Genomic DNA, 23,217 nt, shown 5'->3' with positions numbered 1-23,217 from the left:
CACGCAAGAGTTTTCTGTGGGCTGTCAGGGTATGTGTTGGAGCCGGGGAAAGTAAAAGGGTTGTTACCCACCACACTCATGCCTTGGTAGGGTATGACGGTGCCGTTGGGCACTGCGTCGTTCGCCGGCAGGTTACTTCTTACATGGTATTCTGTTGGGGCATTAGTGGTTGTGTCATCTGGTGGTTCTGCCCTTGCGTACTTGGGGGTTGTGGCGGTACTTGAGTCTAGGCCTAATGTATTTCATAGGGTATGGAGGTTGGTCTCAGAGCTTGTGCCTGGGGTTGGGGTGGTGGGCAATAGTTATATGGGTTGCATCCCGCCCCCTTCCTGCTTCTACACTCTCTTGCAAAGTGCCCCCACTTCCCACAGCTCCAACATTGGGAGGGTCCCATACCTACTCCCAGAGATCCCATCCCTCCAAATCTGAACCCCGCCCCTCCAGCGCTGCTGACCTCCTTGCCGCCACTCCGGGTAGGGGTAGGGGCACTGAGGTCCACCTCCCAACTGTGCATGTCCTCCTCCTGGCCAAAATGCCACTTTTCTCACATGTGGAGGCGCCAAGGTCTTCTCTACCACTTCAGTTTGAGAGATTTTATGATAACGCCCCCCCCCCCCCCCCGACTGCTATTTTTGCTAACTTTCTCTGTAATAGGTTCGCTTCCTCAGCCTGCAGCCTTTGGGCTGTTCCCTTTTCCCACTCCTTTCATCTCTTACAATGGTGTATGATTATTGGTTGAAGCTCAGCCCACATGCCCACTATTTTGTCAAACACCTTCTGAACTTCTTTGGGCAAACCCCTTTTGATAACGAAATAAAAGAGGAACCGACTGGTCCGACTGGTCCCCAGTCTCCGCACACCACATCACCTGAACCTTATTAATGTATTGCGCTGGGTCTTCATCGTCCCCCGATGGCATAATGCATGATAGACTGAAGGTCTTCTGTGATGTGATTCTTGATTAAATATTTTTTCTGAGACTTAGCTTGCGATTGTAATTCTATGTATAACTTGCAGTGGTTACCTTACATTTATCAGTGATCTTCTAATTTAGGCTAAGCTTGAAGAGCTAGGGGTATCCACACACTATAAGAGTTCTATGGTTTTAGGGTTTGCCACTGACCTCTAGCCACCTGGTTTTCCTATAAAATACTTCTCTAGCTTGTCTTTGTATAATGGTAGCAAATTATACATATACTCCAACCACACCCCTCGCATATTCACAATTTGCGTGCTCAAAAGCCCCACATTTTACAATTATGCGCTGCGCGCACACTTGTCACCAAAGTCACCACCAGTCCACCATTCCCACCTCCCCATCGCCCCCTGTAAACTTTTCCGCCTTCTCCCCCTACACACATACTACACTACACACTCCCAAAACAATCTATCAACGCTGGCCTACCTCTGGCCTTTGCCTTTCGCATTAAAAATATCATGATACACTAAACAACAACCACCTCTTCCACCAAGCTCACCATTTATATGGAGGTCCTGTTTTTCCTTTATCTCCTCATCACAAAACAAATGACGCCATCATCTTCCTTCACTCCGGTTTTCCTAAATAAAATCCTCCTAAATTACCAAAACATAACAATAAAACTAAATCTCGTCACGTGGCCTTACCACACTCCTTCACTCATACACACCACACTCCCCCATACACTATATCCCTCGTAGTTATTGCTCGCAAGGGGTGTATTCAAGTCTGCATGTTCACCCAAGTGCCTCCATCACAGGGTCCCAACAATAGCCTGCACTCTCTCAGGAGCCCAGCCCAGCACCAAAAAGCAGACAGGAATTGCTGGGATCAGGTTGGGGTCACCAAATGTAGGGAAGCCCGTCAACGCTCACACCAGAAAAAAAATAAAAATACAACCCACTAGGGAAAAAAGGGCAAAAAATACCTCTTGCAAGGATAACACGTATTTTATTCCTAAAAAATAGGAGTGCATCAGCAAAGAGCTCTGCTGATGCCAAAAATTCTGTCAAAATCTCCATGAGCAGCACTTTAAGAAGGTACATCGCGTCATCAGTGACTTCTTTACTAACAGTAAAAACCCACACGGCTGGTTGGCGAGTCCCTATACATAGGTCACCTGCTCCATAGTGGATGCCAGGCCATTGGTCCCAGCCCTGTCTGTCCATCTTCTTCACACGTGGCTGATGCTGCAGTCGTCATCGGTCATAAGGTGGCAGCTAATTGGCACTTGTGTGAAAAAATAATATACATCTCTATGTAGCAGCGCACCGGGTACAAGCAGACAGGGGACCTAGAGGCCATGGTCATACTAACTCACAAACTTCACTCGATTCCAGACAAGCAGACATCTCTACAAGGTCTCCCACCCTCGTTCTGGGCTAGAATGTTTTCCCTCCATGCACCTCGCAACACAAATCACGTGACCCAGAAGTGAAAGCAGAAACTCCTGCTTTCTAATCTTTTTTGATTGATCGGGGATCTAACAGGTTTATGATCAGTGGCCTGGGGTTGGCTGGTATCTTGGAATTCAGGGGTCTTAAGGCTAGGGCATTTGGGTGCTATAACTAGAGTTGGGACTGGTGGGGATCGGAGGCCTGTGCCCTCCTTCTCGTGGGATTGTGTTATACAAAGTCGCTCAGCCCTCTTCCTGTGGCCTTGCAGGGCGCATTCCTCCCAGAGCGTGAAGCCTGACAACTTCTAAGACAATGAAGGATTTATGGATCTTGGCGGCTCTGGCCTTTCTCATCAGTGCCCCGGATACAACTTATTCCTTTCCTAATGTTCGCAGCCTAGACCTGTGATGCTGGCTACTGCGCCGCGTTTGCGTCTACGAAGCATGCAATAATATGAGTGCGTATGGACTTTAGGAGCACCCACTGCCCCCTGGTCTCTTATATCACATTTGTCGGCCTTTGCCTTATTCTGATCCGCTTGGGGGTGTGGGAAGGTCATCCCCCCTTCCCAACAACTGCTGCAAGAACTGAACAGCCCTTTTTGATTTAACTCATTTTTGTGAAGCTGACCGACCCACACCTGGGGAGAAGACCACCCACCTGAAACCAATCTTGGTTTCCTATGTTCTGTTGAACCACCATATTTTTCTTTTAAGAGACTTCCTAACACATTTTGTCAAACAGTGAGGGCAAGGATAAGGTTAGACACAGACGGATTATTGTTTTGGACCGACATAGACAGCCTTAGAAACATAAGTTAAGGGAACCACCCCTTTAGAGTTAGGGCCAGTCAGGCATTACACCAAGCCAGGAACCTTAGTAAATAAAGGTTTTGAAACTTACATCTTTGAGTCTGTGACTCTCTTGATACCATGCCTGTCTCACAATAAATACAGCATATGATAAGCTTGCGTCGACAGCCTCACAACATTCTGCTAAATTGGGCTTTGAATTACCAAGAGAAAGTGAATTAGGCATATTTGAAAAGTTGCTTAAAATCCAAATCATTAGAGTGGGATAAAATACAAAAAAATACAAAATATAGACGCACTTACTAAGAAAAAGCGATAGACGGAGTACACAAGACAGGCACATTTGTCAGGCGTACCTAGAGAATACTAATTGCCAGTTTTTGAATATACAGGGGCCTGGTGTAATGTTGAACGTGAAAAACGATTATTCAGACTTTGCAGTTTAGATCGAGACATCTAGACACATCCTTATGAGCTGTATTGAATTGAGATCTCATTATTGGAAGGATTACAGAGATTTCTGTAGTTCAGAAAGCTCTATTCAAATCGACCAATTTTGGTTCACAATATATGCAGCTGACTCAGTAGTTAGCACAGCCGCAGCATACCATGTTTGGCAAATAGTGGAAAAAGGAATAATAGCAATGGTCCCAGAAACAGCTGAGTAAGTGGCTTTAATTTTGAGGCCTCTATTTTGTGTCCATTAGTCCTCCTTCCTTTTTATCCTGCTAAAAAGAAACAAAAGTGAATCAAAACTGCTGTGTTTTAATAAGGTTTACATAAGATATGCAATTTTGTAAACTGATTTTATTTGGTGTTTTACATGGTTTTATGTTTTTGGATCTTCTATACAGTACAAAAAGCTTATAGCTACATGCACCAGTAAAAGAAAACGTTTAAGCAGAAAGTGCACAATTGTGGCATTATTTCCCCCCCATCTTGACTGGGAGACTTAAAATACCAGTATGCAATTCAGAAAAAGGCACCAAAAAAAAAAGTCTCTCTCAGAGAGCACTGGGAACATAGAAGATCTTTAAACTATATAACAGAAGGCTATTCTAGTTTGTCTTGTACGTGAAATCTGGATTAGCAATTCTCCATGTATTAGCAGCTCCGTACCCAGAAATAGTTGCGTTTTTCAGCCTGACCTTTAGAGTGTAATACGTTTAAGGGCCGATGGTCGCATGGTTTAAAAAAAATAATGCAGATTATTATTGTGTGAGGCGATACATAAAACTAAGAAAACACATGGCATACGAACTGCGGACTGTCTCCCATCCATGCAGTAACCAGGACCTTAGTTTCAAAGCGAGGAAGGGACCGGCCACCTCAGCCCATCTTTCTCTATGTGGTCTTGTAACTTGTGGTCATTTATTAGGCAACATGGCCTGAGGGGACAGGCCCCTGTAGTGTGTGAGCTAAACGAGCCAGAAAATATGGCACTGATGCACGGCGTCTTGGATATTCACTTCCATTTACCGCAAGAACACAGTAATGAAAGCCTGCGTTTTCCTGGGCTCAGCTAGCAAACAGGTATTTCTGCTGCGGAGACAAGGTCACATATTTATGTCATATGACCGAGTCGGGGAGAAAGGTTATTGTATTGTCCGCCGAAGGACGAGTTAGAAAGGGAGTCAGAGCACTCTGCAGGTGCAGTGATAAGGGGGAGTGGGAACGGCAGCAAGGAGGGAAGATAGGTTGTTTTCTGCTTCTAACTGGAATATTCCACTCTGCTTATGCCTCATGCTCATTGTATGCTCTTCGGCCGAGGGCAGCATGATAACCCATGATGGGCTGGGATCGAAAATATCCCCCATAAGAGACAAGGGTTTTCCTCTTGGAATTTTTCAGAGTTAGCAGTTGGACCCCGGGTGTTGCAGTCTCACTGGAAGGGAGGACGCTCCGCTCCAGATCCCATTAGAACAATCAATCTCTTTGCCTACCTGTTATGGGACTAAGCAGTGTTGTTGTGGCCGAAATGAAGATGTCTCCTGGGTTTATAGTCATTGCATCGAATGCCATACCAGAGAAAAAAAAAAAAGCATAGGGAAAAGAAAGCATTGAATGCATTTTTGTTTAATGGGGCGGGTCCCCTAACCCCCTTTTTTTTTAAAAAAAACCTTTAAAACCCATTTTTATTAAACTAAACCCTTTACCTTTAAAAAAAAAAAAAGCATTCAATGCTTTTTTCCCTGATGTTTTTTTTCTCTGGTATGGCATTCAATGCAATGACCAGATACCTGTCTCCTGTGGCGATCTTAACGGTGAAGTCTTTTCTTCTATATAAATATATATATAACCGATTATGTGTTTATTTTTTCTGTTTGTATGTTATGAGTGAATAAAGGGCCTATAACGCGCCATTTTCATAACTTTCACTGATGTGTTATGTGTAATGTTGTGCCTATCGGAGTCCAATGATTATTTTTGCGAAGGTCCGGAGAACGTAAGTACGGGATCTCCACGAGCGACCACGATAAAGCAATACAATTGTCGCTGTGACCAGGGTCTTTGTGCTGTTATTAAATGCCAAAGCTGCCTGCCTTTATATTTTGAGATCTATCATATTGGACTCAGGCAGTCTTGGGAAGTGAATAGTGTGTGGTGAGGTATTGATAGGGGATTTGTAATATCTAGTTGATAACATGATTCCATATTTATTAAAAAAGGAAGCTCTGCAGGCGGTGGCTGTCCTGAGGTAACCATTCCTGGGTGGACCAGAAGTCTGTATGACAAAATTGCCCAGACCCGAGCATGTGGGGCGGGTTTGAGTGAGGAATGGGACACCAGTATAGGAGAGGCAAGTCCAGAAGACTTAATACGTTGTGGACAAAAAGGTTCTGGTGGAAAAAGGGAAGGAGTGTTCGGCCCTAGGTAGGAGGGGCTGGATTTTTTGTTACATGCCTTCCGAAAATTACACCAGCAGAATGTTGAATTACAGGCGAATGTGTTGAAATTAGAAAAATAATTGGCAGCCGAGAAACAACTAGCCTTAATGCAATAGCTTCAGATGAAATTATATCATGATAAGGCAGTTAAATATCAGCTGATGGCCGAGCGAGCTGCTGTAAGACTGGCTCGTTAGAAAAATAAGAAGAAGGGAAGAGGGGGAGGGAATTCTCGCAAGGTGGCAACTGTGATAATCAGTATACCAAGAGGTAGTCAGCAGGTTTTGCAAGAGCTAGACCAAAAAATTCAATTACTCTATTTTAAATCAAAGTACAAAATATTCATTCATTCAAAAACCAATGAATTGACATAAAAGACAATTCAGCTTGTCAATATAGTAATAAAAGCATTCTGAAACACAATCCTAATGAGGACAGTATGCCCTCTAGGGTGAGGACTGATGTTGAAAGACACAACAGGTTGTGGACAACATTCAGCACATCTGCTAGTTTCCTGTTGTCATACTCTAGAAAGGAGTCTCATTTTCTAATTTTAGTTAGTCAATCCACTAGAGCTTTGGACTCAACATGTTTCTGTTCTCTTTTGTTGATATCGGAACATTCGTCAGGAGAATGGTCACATTAGTTGTGATAACATTAAAACATACATATCGCCAATATTACACATTTGACAGATGGCGAAGGTTTGATGGTTTTCTTTGTATGGTGTAACTGTTGGAATAATAGCGTTATAATAGTGCTCACTCAGGCAGTTAAATTACCTGTTTGAGCGTAAGGTTAGTCTCTGGTGGATGCTGTCCCCTTATGTGTTAGGACTATTCATCAAGGCATCAACTCGCGGCCATGTGTGCCGTTGTATCGACCTAAAAAGGAATGTCAAAGAGACTAGTCTTAATTTTGCTCGATCCTGCTCACCCCAGCTCATGCGCATCCTAAAGTTAATTGCGTGTTGTCAGAGGTCTGTTATGGGTATGACATATCTGATGATTATGCGGTCTGTGAATTCCCTTAGGTGTCTATAGGGGTTGGTTGCTTCTTAGTCTGCTTGATTCAGAGTCTGTAAAGTTCAGGGTCTCTAAGGGAGTCAAGATGGACATAGAACAATTTTTAAGTGAGGCTAATATAAGGAGACTTGCTTACGTAATGTCTAAAATAGATATTATAGATCGGATTACCTTGATGCACTGGACTTTAATATCGGAGCTCACTGCTAGGGACTATCAATGTCTAGATTCAAATTCAGGATCTTTCGTAGTCATGACTCTTAGGACTGGATGAGTCCTGTATGGAGATGAAAATGTATAACATCATTCATCTCTATGTACACATAGTAGTCCTTATATGTAATAGCACCCTTTGAATCTAGCACCGGGTCGACAGACCGTCTTACCTTCTTCGTGTGTTTTTTTTCCCCCGGTTGAATTCAGTCTGTTGGGTCTGAAAAACTGGGCGTTGGTCGGCTTCTATCTGCGGGGTGTATTTGTATCCCTATCGAGTTACTAGAAGAGAGAGGGCACTTGTAGTTAGACTACTTGTATTTTTATTTCTAATGTTACAATTATCTTAAATCGCGTGTAACTGCACAAGATTACTAATATCTTTCAAGCCTACCTGTCGTGGTATATCCACAGGTCAGCTTACAGTGTCTCCTGGATATTATTCTTAAACAGCATCCACGGTACTCAATCTGCCTTAAACAGCAAAAAGCGGCGTGGTGCGCCATCCTGGGAGTTACTTTAAAGGGTATAGTCCTTCCTTTATTTTTAGTATTTATGTCTCGTCCCGAGGCTCGACTAATTAAACATTTACTTTTGTATATAAGTACTATTCTCATGTTAAAAAATGATCATTATAACGTGTGTTCATCATAGGTAGAGATATCTATGTTTTCCTGATCAAGTTTACTAGAGGATGGGTATTGGTTACTCCGGAGGCTGAGATATTGATTCCTTCCTTTGTGTTAAGTATTTTAACCTGATCTCCAAGTCTCGATTGAATTCTGGTATTTGGAGGCTGAAGTTAATGCAGCTACAATGTCAAGCATGGTGCTTTCCTACCTATGCTGTATGTAAATCACAAATGATTCCTGGGGTATTTAGTTAGATCATCCAGTAGGTAGTAGGAATTAGTAACTATATCTAAAGTGAAAGGTCTTACATCAAGCCTTTAATGAAATGGATGGACAAGGCATTTAATTTTACTTTGTAGTGTTATTTATAGGTCCTTGAGAGACTTCTCTGTCTCTAGATATCTACTGTATATGATATATAAGGGCTAGCGAGTCCCTCCCTATTGGCGATCTCACTGTACTGGGATGCATTTAGGTGGAAAGAGTATGTTAAAATCCCTTACAGTTCATACCATTCGACGGCCTCATTGAGACCTTCTTTGTCACTCCGGGGTAAGAAGATGGAAGTCTTCATGGCCATGATTTTCCTCTATGAAATGTTTCACCATAGGACGAGCACTGTTTTATTTTTTATGCAGCTTCTATGTTCTGATATCCGCATTTTGATGTTTCGAGTCATCATACCTATGTATTTGAGATTACATGGGCATGTTATGTAAATTACATGATCAGTGTTGAATTTAGTTAGATATTTCTGCTTCCATGGTTTGGCTAGACCTATTTCGATCATTTGAGACTTGGTTGTCAGTTAGCAGACCGAACATTGGCCACAGGGGTAATGGCCTGATATCTCTCCCATTCACCAAAGTTTGGTGAGACTTTCGGTCGCTATCTTGGGTTGTTTGAGTGTACTGCTGGTCACTTTATTGCCTATCGTTGTAGACTTTTGTAAGCAAATATGGGGCATTGTAGTTTAGTGGATGTTTTTTAAAAGATTTTCCATTGTTTTTTAAATAGGTTATTGATAGTTAGACTCAAATTAGTGAAGGTGTTTACTGAGACTATCTTCTGTTCTGGAGGTTTCTTGATTTTATCTTCCAGGAGCGCCTTGCGGTTGTTATTATAGCCACGTTTCACAGCCATTTTAATAAGTTGTCGAGGGTATTTGCGCTCTTTTAGTTTTTCTTTAAAGAGCAAGACTTCAGTTTCATAAGCTTCTTTGGTGCTACAATTTCCGTTTAAGCCGTAAGAACTGGCCATATGGTAAATTATTTTTCAAATGTCTAACATGATGGCTATGGTAATGTAACAGACTATTCCTATCCGTACTTATATGATAGGGTTTAACTAGTAGGTGCTCTGCTTGATGGAAGATGGTCAGATCGAGAAAGGCAATCGCCTCTTGTTCAATGGTTATAGTGAATTGCAGATGGCGGTTCTGTTCATTGAGCCATTTTAGAAAAGCATCAGCTTGTTCTCTAGTCCCTTTCCAGATCGTGATGATGTCATCGATATATCGTGACCAGCATAGGAGGTATTGCTCAAATGGGTGTGGGGTGTAGATATATTTCTTTTCAAAGAATTCTACATATAGATTTGCCACACTCTGGGCCATAGTGGCACACATTGCGGTGCCCTCTGTTTGCTGGTAATAACTACCCTGAAATTCAAAAAAGTTTCGGGTGAGTGCAATCTCTATGCACCAGAGTATAAAGGAAGTGGGTACTGGATCTTGATCAATACGGGTCAGTAGAATCTTCTATTGTATTGATGGTTTCTCTTTGAGGAATATTTGTATAGAGAGAAACTATATCAAAGCTCATCAAATACTTTGTTTCCAGGTCATAGGGGAGGTTCTCAAATTGTCTAATAACATCTTTGGTGTCTTTCAGATATGATCTCATACGTACTTCATAGTTTTTCAGGTAGTGATCGGCAAAGATAGAGAGGGGTTCGAGTATAGAGTTACTATCGGTGGTCTTCCAGGTGGATTAATGAGAGATTTATGGATGTTGGAGTCGTGGATTCGATGTTAAGAAATTGACACTCTTGTCTACTTAACCATCCTCTTTCTTTAGCTTTGGTTGCTTTTTGTTCGATCATACTTAGAAGTTCCTTAGTCGGATCTTCTGGTAGTTTCTTATAGTATAGACTGTTGTTAAGTTGAGTTAGGCATTCATTGATATAGGAGGTTTTATCTAGTATCACTATACCTCCTCCGTTGTCTGCTCTTTTTATAATGATGGTGTCATTGTTAGCCAGTGTGTTTAAGGCTTCCATTTCGATTTTACTTATGGGTTTTGAAACATGGGTGTATTTTTATTTTCAAGTTTTTCAACTTCCGCTAATACTCTTTTTTCAAAGATCTCTGATTCAGGCGAGTTGGTATGTGTCGGTGGATTAAATGTAGAGATTTCTTTTAGCCCTGTATAGTTGATAGTCGATGTATCATCCCTTTCTAGGGTTGTTAGGGAGAATTCTCCGTTTAGGCTGAATTTCCTAACCTAGTGAGTCCCCCAGCAGCTTTGCTGGATTTTTTGGGGTTTATTTTTTTCTCCTGCCAAGAGTAAGACTCTTTCACCCTCACTCTTGGGCATGATTTGAGTGGGTTTCTTTGACTCTAGATGTGTTTAATGGGCTATGGGGTCTTTTACTCCATAGGGCTTCATGTGTTTTTGTGATGTGTGTTACACAGCACCCTCCGTGCAGTAACACAGGGGTGTCATAGTGACCCCCCAGTATAGACTCCATACCCTGGGACTGACTACTGTCTCCCAGGGCATGTAAAGTGACCATTGACTTTACTAGTCTTAAATTCTGAACAGAACCAGTACAAACCATCATATTGTGGACGCACTGGCTGGGGCAATTCAATTGCCCCGGGGTCTGTTAGTCGAGGGGGCACGTCTCCGTCCCCCCCGATTGAGTTTTGGCTGGTGGCAGTGGATACTACTTTTTATATTCAACCGCAAATATTTTCCTATGGGATTTTCCCATTGTTTTAGGCTACTATCTTTATTTAATTATTTACAGTAGCCTCGAACATACCGCCGGTTTATTTAATTAATATTAATTCTCCGGTTGGTGTTTTTTTGCCAAAACTTGATTCTAAAATGGCGTTTGTGTTCTCTTCTGTGACTCCAACCCAAGTCGAGCCCTTTGTTCCACTTTTTGGCGGGCTTCTCCACAGAAGCCCTCCAAAGTGGTGCCACTCTGTCTGGGGTACTTAGGAGGGGTGGAGGGAAGTTTAGGCACCCTGGACTGAGTTGCCTAGGCAACTCAAGTCGCATTCCATCCTGATTGGCCCAAGTGGTGAGCCGCATGTTTGAGTGACAGCTAGGCTGAGTGAATGGGGGTTTGCTGCATAAAAGCAGGGCTTTGGGGACTGGAACTTCAGAAGTCGCCACAGGACCTAAGAATCCGACGAGGGAGAAGCTGAGCCAACCTGCCACGACACCACCACCGGTGGAGCCCTGCTGGACCGTCTCACCACTTTTCCCAACGACAGAGCAGATCTCTCACCGGAGAGTCTTCTTCCTTTGACTGGTGGGGATAACCAGTTTCACCGTCTTTTCGCCTTCCCGACGTACCTCGTGGCCGCCTTGCCCGTGCCAAGCACCCCGGCAACCGGGATACCACGTTTTAACACGACCGCGAAACAAAGGTACCACCTTTAACCGGAAAACTCCGCGGCTGGTTTCTTACCTGGTAGTGCAACAACCTTCATCTTTCCTCCAAGTCGAGATCTTCTCTTCCCCTGGAGGACAACGCAACTTGCACCCACTACCAGGAACAACTGCCACCTGGAGGATCCTTCCCATTTAAGGTACCGTGTCCCGCCTGGCTTCCCTTGCTACCGACTGTACGGGGTAGATTTAGCCCCCGGCTTTCGAACCTGGGTTAGTCTGGGACACCCTGGCTAAACTTTCTTAAAGCATCTCTAAACCCTCTTTGAACCCTCTGCAAGACTTTCTAAGCATAGTGTAACTGTGTGATCTTGGGCGCATTGGTGCTCTGCTCTCTCTAAGAGTGGGCCCAGCCTTTGGACTTTGGCTCACCAGTGACTTTTTGTTCTTCTGCCTTGCTAACAGTGTTCCTGAATCTTAGAGAAGTGTACCTTTTCATATTCTGTCTTTTTCCCTCCCTTTCTCACCAACTTATTGGAGTGCAATCTAGTTAAGCACTCAGCTCTGTATGAAAAAAAGTGGTGTTTTTCTGTGATTTATCTGATAAGGGAAAAGGGGTGTATGTATTACAATAGTGACTGTGTGTAGAATATTTTACAATAAGAGTGCTGGAGTGTTTCAACTGTGTGTTTTTAAATAAATAATTATATACTTTGTTACCAAAGCTCTGGTCAGTGTTTGCTTGTATTCTTGTGTCTGAGTGCCTATTGTGTATACTTTGCATACTGCCTAACTCTTCTTGAGGGAAGTCTGACTGCTCAGCCACAGCTACCAGGTAAATCTGGGTGGTACAGACTGCTACCAAGTGGGTTTACTGCCAACACCTGTAGTCTTAAATCTTTTGCAGTGGTCCCTAAGGGAACTGCACAGGTTTCTGCCTAACAAGGGTTTTGTCTGCAAAATACTCTTAGGTGGATCTTTCGCATTAATTTCTGGAATTCACTCGGAAAGAGGAATGGGTCGTGTTTTTTTAGAGATTACATAGCCTAAACCTTTGTTTAGTACCTGCTTTTCAATTAGTGTAGGTTCATATTTTGAGATATTGACTAGAAGCGATTGCTGCTCCTTACATGGCGTTGATCACCGTTCCAGTTCCCCTTGTTGGGGCCTTGGAATAAAAAATTTGAGCAACGACAGTAGCGACCCCAATAACACTGCTATAGGAAGCTCTACTCCACTCTAACAAGAGGCAAAGGCCACCAATATAATAAAAGAAGCAGTGGCAATCAGGGCAATGCATCAAGGATTTTTTTATTCCAAGGCCCCAACAGGGGGAACTGGAATGACGATCCCTGCCCCCTCAGACTCGAGTAGGACCATCTAAGGTTCCGGAAGCAGCTCAAGACCTTCCTTTTCGCTTCTGCTTTCTCCCTCTCCCTCCCTTGCTGACCTACTCAACTGCTGCGCTGAATGGCTACCTGGCTACCCTCTGAACACTATGGGCACCAGGCTCCTCCACGACCAGTAGCATCTGCACTGCCTCCTGGCCTACCGCGCACCTAGGGACTGTTTCTGTAACCCTATAGTCCCCTGCCTCCTTGCACTTACCCAGAGCCGGCAGTCCTGGCTGCACTTATTCAGAGCAATGCTGCCCTGATTGCACGTCCCGCTTCTCTGCCCCTGGCACTCCTCTCCCATGCCCCCGGCACTTGCACAATCTGAATGACCCAAGGGATAGTTGTTTTTGACTTCCCTCTGTCTCCCTACCTTGTCTTGTTGCGCCTAGAAACACTTATGTACAGGTGCGTTATAAATGACTCATAATATGTATCATACCTATATCTGTGTATAGGTATGGTGCTTTGCAGCACAGTGGCTTTTCAGAATTGAATAGATGCCAGATTTTTTTTGTTCGATGCGATATATGTTTGCGAACATTTTTCAAAATGTTCACGAATACTCGAAAACAGAAAGTGGAAAGGTGCCTTTTGGAAGAAGAAAAAGGGTGAAATGGCATCAGGTTAGGAGGAGGGGGAGGAGGAAACAGGACACCATGTGAAATTTGTGGGGAGCTGGAGACCAAGTTCAGAGCTCAAACGTTTTCACATAGTCTGGGTTATTTTTTGCATATTAGGGGGTTTTGTGAAAGTGCATCACACGTATAATAACCACAAATATTTTTGAAATATTCTCGGTTATTTGTAGTCCCGTCAAGCTCACCTGGTCTCCACGGGGGTGTGCTTGTGTACGTAGGTGTTGTCTGTCCTGATGCTGCTCTGCTTGGCTGGTGATGCTAGCTTGCGTCTCCCTTTAGTTCTTGCTTCAGGAGATTTTAGCCTGCAAGTCGAAACAAGATATTAACTACCGAAGGGAGCTGGTCAGTGGTTTCACCTCCTTCCGGTCTATCCTTCACTTCTTCTGGCTCACCTCTGTTTTTTAATGGGCGAACTCTCCGTCCTGCACACTCTGGCAGGGGCGCGGTTCACAGTCTTTCCTGGATCGAGTTACGGCACTGATCCGAAGGAAGTTGCTGAAGTAGAAGGCCCGGGAGTAAGCAGGTAAGTCTCTATTCCAATAACTGCCTTTAAGTCTTTCTGTTCAAGATAACTAATGTCTGTTTTTGTCTTACAGGTGCGGCGTTAAGCGACCTTCGGATGATGGATGACCCTCATGACAATGATGCTCAGGATTCCTGCCGGTAAGTATAGCGCTGTGCTGGGCACGCAAATGTTCGCCTCTGTAGCTTTCCTTTGCTACATGCGACTAACCTGTTTGTCCTTTTCTGTTCAGCAGGTACGGCACAAGTCCAGGAAGAAGAATAGAAGGTCCGTGTGGCGGTGTCGAGCTGCGGCGTGTTGCCGAGTGAAGAACTGTCCGATGAAGTTCCTGGAGCGGGCCGATCAGGTGAGTAGCTACCCGAGAGGGTGCTTTTCGTTCTGTTCTGCAGATGCGGCGGTCCGTGGGAAAGCAGGAGATGAGATCTGGATGTACTACAGATAAGGCCTTCGATGCTTAAAGAACTCCTGTTATTCTCTGTTTGCAGGTGCCGATGGATGGAAGACTCTGGACGGGCGTGGCAGAAGGAAGCAAGAACTGATCTGACACAGTGAGCGTTACGCTGCAGGAGTGCAGAATAACGCGAAGCGTGTTCAGATTGTTGGGTGCGGTTTAAATAGCCTTGCAAGTAGATCCAAGAAAATAGTCCTCCTCTCCGTATCCCTTCTCTCAGGAACAAAAAGTTGTTCCTGGCCACACCCTGAACTGAATGGCTCAGCCTCTCAGAGCCAAGTTAATGGACCATGTAACTAACACCTCCATGAGCCTGGCGCAAGCGGCGCCAGGTCTGGGTCCAGGTGGGCCTGGCTGGGGCCTGATAAGCCCCCAAGGAGGCCAGAGTCCAGGATGGCCCCACCAGTTTCAGGGTTTTAGGTGCCTGCACCATGACAAGTCCATTGCAATATAACCGCAGTTATGGGGAGTTACAAAAATTAGATTCAGACAGAAAAGTGTATGAAGTGGAACTTACAGCTACAATAAGGTTGCGAGGTAACCTATTTGGGAAACACGTCAAGTGGTGCAATATGGCCCTGGCCAGTGTACATGAAGGCCCTGGTTAGAGAGCCTGAAAGACATGTACAGTGGCTACGGCCAAACATTGTGGTCACCCAGTGGGTCCAAAAGAAACATTGTGGGAACATGTACAATTGCCACGACCGAAGGCCATGAATAGTGGCTCGGTTGTGGCCAGTGGGTCTCAAAGACATGTATAGTGACCATGGCGAAAGGCTGTGGCCAACTAGTGGATTATGAAGAAATATACTGAAGCAGAATGTGCAGTGACCAGGGCCAAACGGCCATGGCTAGTGGCCCAATAGTGTTTTAAAATATACATCGGGCACGGCTAAAGGCTGTGCTCACTGGCCACTGTCGAAGGCCATGGCTAGTGGCCTGGGAGTGTTTTAAAACATACAGTGGGAAGTGTGATGAAGAGATGATTCCCACAGAACACCTAGCCTGGGACACTTCCCATGTGGCCAGGGAAAGGCAGACACTTCCCGATCCTGATCCTGGGGGAATCGGGTCAGGAGGAATGGGGTAATACCTTTACCAACCTTCCCAGAGACCTACACTATCAATGGCCTATTGTAAAATGTAAACTGTAGAAGGAAATGCTAACATTAGGAAGTTCCACAATGCCCAAAGTACTGGGAGGAAGAAGAGGGATTTGGAGGCATTAGACTGCATAGTGCAGTCCAATGATGTCAATGACCTACACCTGAGAGGGACTAGGGAATATAACGAGCCCCCTCAGATGCAGGCCATGTGTTGTAGCAGAAGAAGCAGAGGGTGGAGCAATTTGTGTAACTCCACATTGCAGCAGCAGCCAAAGTTGAGGGGCAGCAGAGACGCTGGAGCCGCTGCTGATTGTGAAGCGAATGACGGTTTCATGAGGGTCTCTGCCCTCAAGCACCTTGTATGCAGAGATTGGGCGGCAGAAGCGTTATTCCTGAAGGCTTTCCCCCTGAGGATCTCGTGTGCAGAGGCAGTGCAACAGGAACCGTTAATTTGGAATGCTTTCCCCAAAGTGATGTGTGCTCTGGTGGCAGGCGAGCACACATGGAGCGAGGAACGCTCTTCACCTGACCGGCGCAGGCCGCAGAATGCATGAGAAAGCAACTTACCTTGAAGCAGAGAAAGCAGAAGACACAAAGGCAGCTGAGCGAGCGGACGCAAATGCAACACCCAGTGTGTTTAATAGTTGAATGTGACCCCAGAATGCTCCGTGACCACCCGCGTTAGTAATATTGAATACCGAATTAATGTTAAGAAGCGGAAATGGCACACTGGGTATAACTTTGCATACCAAACTGATGCTTACCAACTAAAGTGGCAGAATAAGAACATTTAGAATTACAATTGCCCCCAAGGTGACAAAAACCACCATTGCCAAAGCCAAAAGAGGGCAACAGTAAAAGACATTGACAACAACTAATATTGCCCCAACTTAAAGAGGCCAATTAAGAAGGCTAATTGTAGATTCTATTGTCACAAAGAGGAAGAGGCAATATTTAAAAAAGTCCCTAACAAGCATTGTCCAGCATGAAGAGCATGGATGATAAAAAACCATTATCAGGATTTGGTTGATGCAGGAGTGGGAAAACAAGTGTGGCAGAGAAGCTGCCCTCCTGATAGCCAGTGTTAAGCAGGAGAGGAGCATAATCTGCATTGCAGGGGGCAATCCCAGCAATCCCAAGGGTGGACTAAACAACATCAATGTATTTTAAGTTTTCCCAGAAGAAGTAGCCCATACTGAAGTTGTTGGTGCTGATTTTGTTAAAACCAAAATACTTAGTTGTGGCAGAAGAGCTGCCCTCCTGATAACCAGTATTCAGAAGGAGATACGCAGAATCTACACTATATGTGGCATAAACAGCACCAATGTGGTTCATGTCTTTTCAGAAAAAGTGTTTATTATTGAAGTTGTTGATCAATTTTGTAAAGTCTTCTGATTTCTTTACCACAGAAGTACTTGCAGTAGAGTGAGGAGTTTCTTTAGTCCTGGCAGGGACCTTGTAACGGTAGACCTGACAGGTGAGTCGACCAGGTGGAAGAAGAAACAAGACGAAGAAAGAAGAAGGAGAGCAGGCAAGGCCACTACATAATATTGTGAATCATTATGACAAATTATTTATTTCCATTGCCAATAAGAAACTGAAGGAGTTCTCGGTTCCTTTGTGTTGAACTATGTGTTACAAGTGGAGAAACAAAGATGTGTTATTTCCCACGGAGAGACCTTTTGGAGCAAGAAGAACCTTATTACCAGAACTTTGTTATAATATGGAACTTTCTTATTTTGAACTGTGGCTACAAATTCCTGTTTTGAATCTGGGGATGGGAACATTACCCAGGTAGTAAGCATATGTTTGACTTAACTGTGATTTGGTTTTGAATTGCCATATATTCCCCTTCCTAGGTTTATTGTATGTGTAAGTGTGAGGGACAGATTCCTTGTATGAATAAGTGTGAGGGACAGATTCCTTTTGTTAGAGTGGTTCCTTTAGTTATTTTTAGAGGCAGTGAAATTCTCTTTAGTGTAGGGTTAATGAGGCATTTATCAAACACTTTTAAGTTAATAAAATAGCATTTTATGAAAGACCTCTACAAATGTATCTGCCTCACATTTCTGACTCCTCACAGTAGGGCCAAAGGCCGTCCTCATTGGCCATGGCCGAAGGCCCTAGCTAGTGGGTCCAAGAGAAACATATTGGAGGAACATGTACAGTGGACACGGCCGAAGGCCACGGCTAGTGGGTCCAAGAGAAACATATTGGACGAAGGCCACGGTCAGTGGGCCCTAAATAAACTATGGTATAACAAAACCCTTGAAGTTCTGCAGATGTGGGAAGTCATTACCAGCTTAACTCAGCGCGCTCCCATTGCAAAGTCCAAGAGCACACACATACTATAAAAGAAGGAATTCACAATGGCATGAAGGGGGACATCAATGGGAGCGCGAAGGTTAAGCTCGCCAAGTCTTCCCCATCCGCAGAATTTCAAGAGTTTTATTGTGTCAAATCTGTGCAACTTAACTACACTGTAACTAAGGTTTTTTCAGTGAATATATATATCTATATTTTTTTTTAAGTGGACAGCAATGGATATAGTCATTTAGAACACAACCTTATCTGTTTTACAACATCGAAGCGCAAAGTCAAAATGTCAAGAACATTTCAGGTTAATCTGTAGTCACACAATCGAGAGTCATCTGAACAGTTTAAGTGCCCAATGCCCCGAGCCTTAGGAGCTATGTGCAAAGGCAAGAGCAGTGAAGCCTCATAGGGATTTAGTATAATCAGCAAACGTATGCCAGGATATCACAGTTTCAATGTCTACACGTTAGATCGTGGGAAATTGCCCGACATGAGCAGATGGGAGAATGCAAACTGATAGTCATAAGCGAGGGTGTGGACATACAACTTTATTGCACCGAGAGTTAAGACAAATATAGGAAAAGAATCAATATAATTACAAGTCTGCAGAGGCATAGCGAAGCAGGATAGGTTTGCCGATGGAGGACTGAGCTGCATAGCAGAGGAATAACTAACCAGGCCAGCTTAGTAAAGGGTGTAGTCTGGCAGTGATAATACTGTGTGACTGATGAACAACAGCCTTGCAGGCCTGTCAGAGGTAGCGCTGACCAGGGGCAGCCTGTGTCGGGGGTAGCGCTGGCCAGAGTCAGCTTGTGTTGGGGTAGCTGGCCAGGGTCAGCTTGTGTTGGGGTAGCTGGCCAGGGTCTGCCTGTGTTGAGGTAGTGCTGGCCAGGGTCAGCTTGTGTTGAGGTAGTGCTGGCCAGGGTCAGCCTGTGTTGAGGTAGTGCTGGCCAGGGTCAGCTTGTGTTGGGGTAGCTGGCCAGGGGCAGCCTGTGTCGGGGGAAGCGCTGGCCAGGGCCAGCTTGTGTTGGGGTAGCTGGCCGGGGTCAGCCTGTGTAGAGGTAGTGCTGGCCGGGGTCAGCTTGTGTTGGGGTAGCTGGCTAGGGGCAGCCAGTGTCGGGGGTAGCTGGCCAGGGGCAGCCAGTGTCGGGGGTAGCTGGCCAGGGGCAGCCAGTGTCGGGGGTAGCTGGCCAGGGGCAGCCTGTTGGGGTAGCTGGCGAGGGGAGCTGTCCAGGGCAAAGCTGGTAGGGTAGCTTGGCAGAGGGCAGCCTGCGACGGGGTAGCTGGCCAGGGGCAGCCTGTCCAGGGGGGGGAGCTGTCCAGCGTTGACCTTTATCGGGGTAGCACTGGCCAGGTGGGGTAGCGTTGTCCAGGGTCAGCCTGTGTCGGGGTAATGCTATCGAGGCGCAACCTGTGGCGCTATCCAGGGGCAGCCTGTGTCGGGGGTGGGGTGGCGAGGGGTGCTGTCCAGCGTTAGCCTGTATCGGGGTAGCGCTGTCCAGGGGCAGCCCGTGTAGGGTCAGGCTGGCAGGGTAGCTTGGCAGAGGGTAGTCTGTGTCGGGGTAGCTGGCCAGGGTCAGCCTGTGTAGGGGGTGCGTGGGGAGCTGTCCAGGGTCAGCCTGCGTCAGGGTGGCTCTCCAGAGCCAGGCTGGCAGGGTAGTGCTGTCCAGGGGCTGCCTGTGTAGGTGTACCTGTCCAGGGGCTACCTGTGTAGGGGTGCCTGTCCAGGGGCTACCTGTGTAGGGGTGCCTGTCCAGGGGCTACCTGTGTAGGTGTAACTGGCCAGGGGCTGCCTGCGTGTGGGTGGGGGGGGGGGTGTCCAGGGTCAGGCTGGCAGGGTAGCTTGGCAGAGGGTAGCCTGTGTCGGGGTAGCTGGCCAGGGTCAGCCTGTGTAGGGGGTGCGTGGGGAGCTGTCCAGGGTCAGCCTGCGTCAGGGTAGCTCTCCAGAGCCAGGCTGGCAGGGTAGTGCTGTCCAGGGGCTGCCTGTGTAGGTGTACCTGTCCAGGGGCTACCTGTGTAGGGGTACCTGTCCAGGGGCTACCTGTGTAGGGGTGCCTGTCCAGAGGCTACCTGTGTAGGGGTGCCTGTCCAGAGGCTACCTGTGTAGGTGTAACTGGCCAGGGGCTGCCTGCGTGTGGGTGGGGGGGGTGTCCAGGGTCAGGCTGGCAGGGTAGCTTGGCAGAGGGTAGCCTGTGTCGGAGTAGCTGGCCAGGGTCAGCCTGTGTAGGGGGTGCGTGGGGAGCTGTCCAGGGTCAGCCTGCGTCAGGGTGGCTCTCCAGAGCCAGGCTGGCAGGGTAGTGCTGTCCAGGGGCTGCCTGTGTAGGTGTACCTGTCCAGGGGCTACCTGTGTAGGGGTGCCTGTCCAGGGGCTACCTGTGTAGGGGTGCCTGTCCAGGGGCTACCTGTGTAGGTGTAACTGGCCAGGGGCTGCCTGCGTGTGGGTGGGGGGGGGGGGTGTCCAGGGTCAGGCTGGCAGGGTAGCTTGGCAGAGGGTAGCCTGTGTCGGGGTAGCTGGCCAGGGTCAGCCTGTGTAGGGGGTGCGTGGGGAGCTGTCCAGGGTCAGCCTGCGTCAGGGTGGCTCTCCAGAGCCAGGCTGGCAGGGTAGTGCTGTCCAGGGGCTGCCTGTGTAGGTGTGCCTGTCCAGGGGCTACCTGTGTAGGGGTGCCTGTCCAGGGGCTACCTGTGTAGGGGTGCCTGTCCAGGGGCTACCTGTGTAGGGGTGCCTGTCCAGGGGCTGCCTGCGTGTGGGTGGGGGGGGTGTCCAGGGTCAGGCTGGCAGGGTAGCTTGGCAGAGGGTAGCCTGTGTCGGGGTAGCTGGCCAGGGTCAGCCTGTGTAGGGGGTGCGTGGGGAGCTGTCCAGGGTCAGCCTGCGTCAGGGTGGCTCTCCAGAGCCAGGCTGGCAGGGTAGTGCTGTCCAGGGGCTGCCTGTGTAGGTGTGCCTGTCCAGGGGCTACCTGTGTAGGGGTGCCTGTCCAGGGGCTACCTGTGTAGGGGTGCCTGTCCAGGGGCTACCTGTGTAGGGGTGCCTGTCCAGGGGCTGCCTGCGTGTGGGTGGGGGGGGTGTCCAGGGTCAGGCTGGCAGGGTAGCTTGGCAGAGGGTAGCCTGTGTAGGGGCAGCTCTGCAGGGCCAGGCTGGCAGCCGCCCCAGATCCGGCAGGAAGGCTGCAGCCCAGTGTTGACATGGCAGCGAGGCGCACAGGCTCCCAGGCATCGCGGGCAGCGTCTCTCCATGTAAACTGCCGCCGCCTCTTCCTTCTTGGACCCTCCAGGTGATGCCCGATCCACCCCACTGCACCCGGGGCTCCTCACTCACCTGCGGGCGGCGTCCTCCTGCTGCCCGGTACGTGTCCGGGTCCCGTGGGAAGGGGCGTGCACACCCTGCGCCGGCACTCAATGACAGCTCCCTGGGGCCGCAGCAGGCGCACTGACCGTTCAGGCTGCCGGTGACGTGTGCCAGGGCCTGAGGGGCGGCGACGTCACTGCGCGTCACGGCGCTGCGGGCGCATGCGCGGTGGCGCGGCCTGCCCGTGTACACAGACTGGCGGGAAGCCTGACCTTCCCAGAGCACGCGCCCCCACACGTAACTCACAGGGAGGCCTGACCCTACCACAGCACGCGCCCCCACACGTAACTGACAGGGAGGCCTGACCCTACCACAGCACGCGCCCCCACACGTAACTGACAGGGAGGCCTGACCCTACCACAGCACGCGCCCCCCCACACACACACACACTGACAGGAAGGCCTGACCCTGACAGGGAGGCCTGACCCTACCACAGCACGCGCCCCCACACGTAACTGACAGGGAGGCCTGACCCTACCACAGCACGCGCCCCCCCACACACACACACACTGACAGGAAGGCCTGACCCTGACAGGGAGGCCTGACCCTACCACAGCACGCGCCCCCACACGTAACTGACAGGGAGGCCTGACCCTACCACAGCACGCGCCCCCACACGTAACTGACAGGGAGGCCTGACCCTACCACAGCACGCGCCCCCCCACACACACACACACTGACAGGAAGGCCTGACCCTGACAGGGAGGCCTGACCCTACCACAGCACGCGCCCCCACACGTAACTGACAGGGAGGCCTGACCCTACCACAGCACGCGCCCCCACACGTAACTGACAGGGAGGCCTGACCCTACCACAGCACGCGCCCCCCCACACACACACACACTGACAGGAAGGCCTGACCCTGACAGGGAGGCCTGACCCTACCACAGCACGCGCCCCCACACGTAACTGACAGGGAGGCCTGACCCTACCACAGCACGCGCCCCCACACGTAACTGACAGGGAGGCCTGACCTTCCCAGAGCACGCGCCCCCACACGTAACTGACAGGGAGGCCTGACCCTACCACAGCACGCGCCCCCCCCACACACACACACACACTGACAGGGAGGCCTGACCCTACCACAGCACGCGCCCCCACACGTAACTGCTCCGGACACGGGGAAGCGGCTTCTTGGGCCACCACCTGGCTTTTACTTGTGTTAGGGCTGCGCCAGCCTCTGTATTTTTCTACTGCTCTTAGAGGCCATTTCAATGTCAACCTTTTTAGTTTGTGCTATTGTGTCCTATAAGCCGAAACTATTGCATTAGAATACAGATGGGGAGGAATGCTTGCAGGTGTTTGGTTATTTACAGCATGGGTAGAGCACTAGAACCCAGGGTCGGATTGGGTCGTTGGCCCATCGGCCCGTGGCCGATGCAAAATCATGGCTGGAGACCTGGGGGCCGGTTCCTGAAGACCATGTGGGCCGGTTTCGGCCCAGGCATGGGCTTCATTGTGAAGCCTTCACACTTCAGGAACCAGCCCTCAGGGCCTCAGCCTCGCCGGACGGATGGATGCAAGTTGCAAAGGATCTGTAAGTAAGCAATTTACAGATCCTTTGCAATTGCAGCCCTGCGCCCGCCGCCGCCAGCCCCCCGCAGATGCAGAGAAAGGTAACACTGAAGTGTTACCTTTCTTTGATAAATGCGGCGGGCCGGCGGCCAACTGCCGCGGCCCGGCCGCGACACCCTGGCGCCAGCAGCAGTCAGTGTTACAAAACACTGGGAGGGAGCGGCAATGCTGGGCGGAGCTGCCTCAGCCAGGCCTGATCCCTCCCAGTGTTTTGTATTACACTGGAGCCAGGCTGCGCCTGCAACGTATTGCGTGGGGCCAGCGCGCCATCTTGCCGGGTCCCAGAGCACTCACCT

General features: G+C 48.2%; 1 protein-coding gene across 3 annotated transcripts in view; it reads right to left on the bottom strand.

Moving 5' to 3' along the window:
- Window positions 1-21,479, bottom strand: part of SLC41A2 (solute carrier family 41 member 2) — a 705,927-nt gene extending 684,448 nt beyond the window's left edge. For all 3 annotated transcript variants that reach the window (XM_069629903.1, XM_069629904.1, XM_069629902.1), the window contains exon 1: window positions 21,317-21,479. The gene's annotated coding sequence lies outside the window, so the exon portion shown is untranslated. The remainder of the gene's footprint in view (window positions 1-21,316) is intronic.
- Window positions 21,480-23,217: the final 1,738 nt, after the last annotated feature.

Source organism: Ambystoma mexicanum, chromosome 12, assembly GCF_040938575.1.
Source record: "Ambystoma mexicanum isolate Mex_15411 chromosome 12, UKY_AmexF1_1, whole genome shotgun sequence".
In the NCBI taxonomy this organism is placed as follows: domain Eukaryota; kingdom Metazoa; phylum Chordata; class Amphibia; order Caudata; family Ambystomatidae; genus Ambystoma; species Ambystoma mexicanum.
The sequence above is the reverse complement of the archived record's forward strand: the minus strand, read 5'-3'. Positions and strand labels throughout refer to the sequence as shown.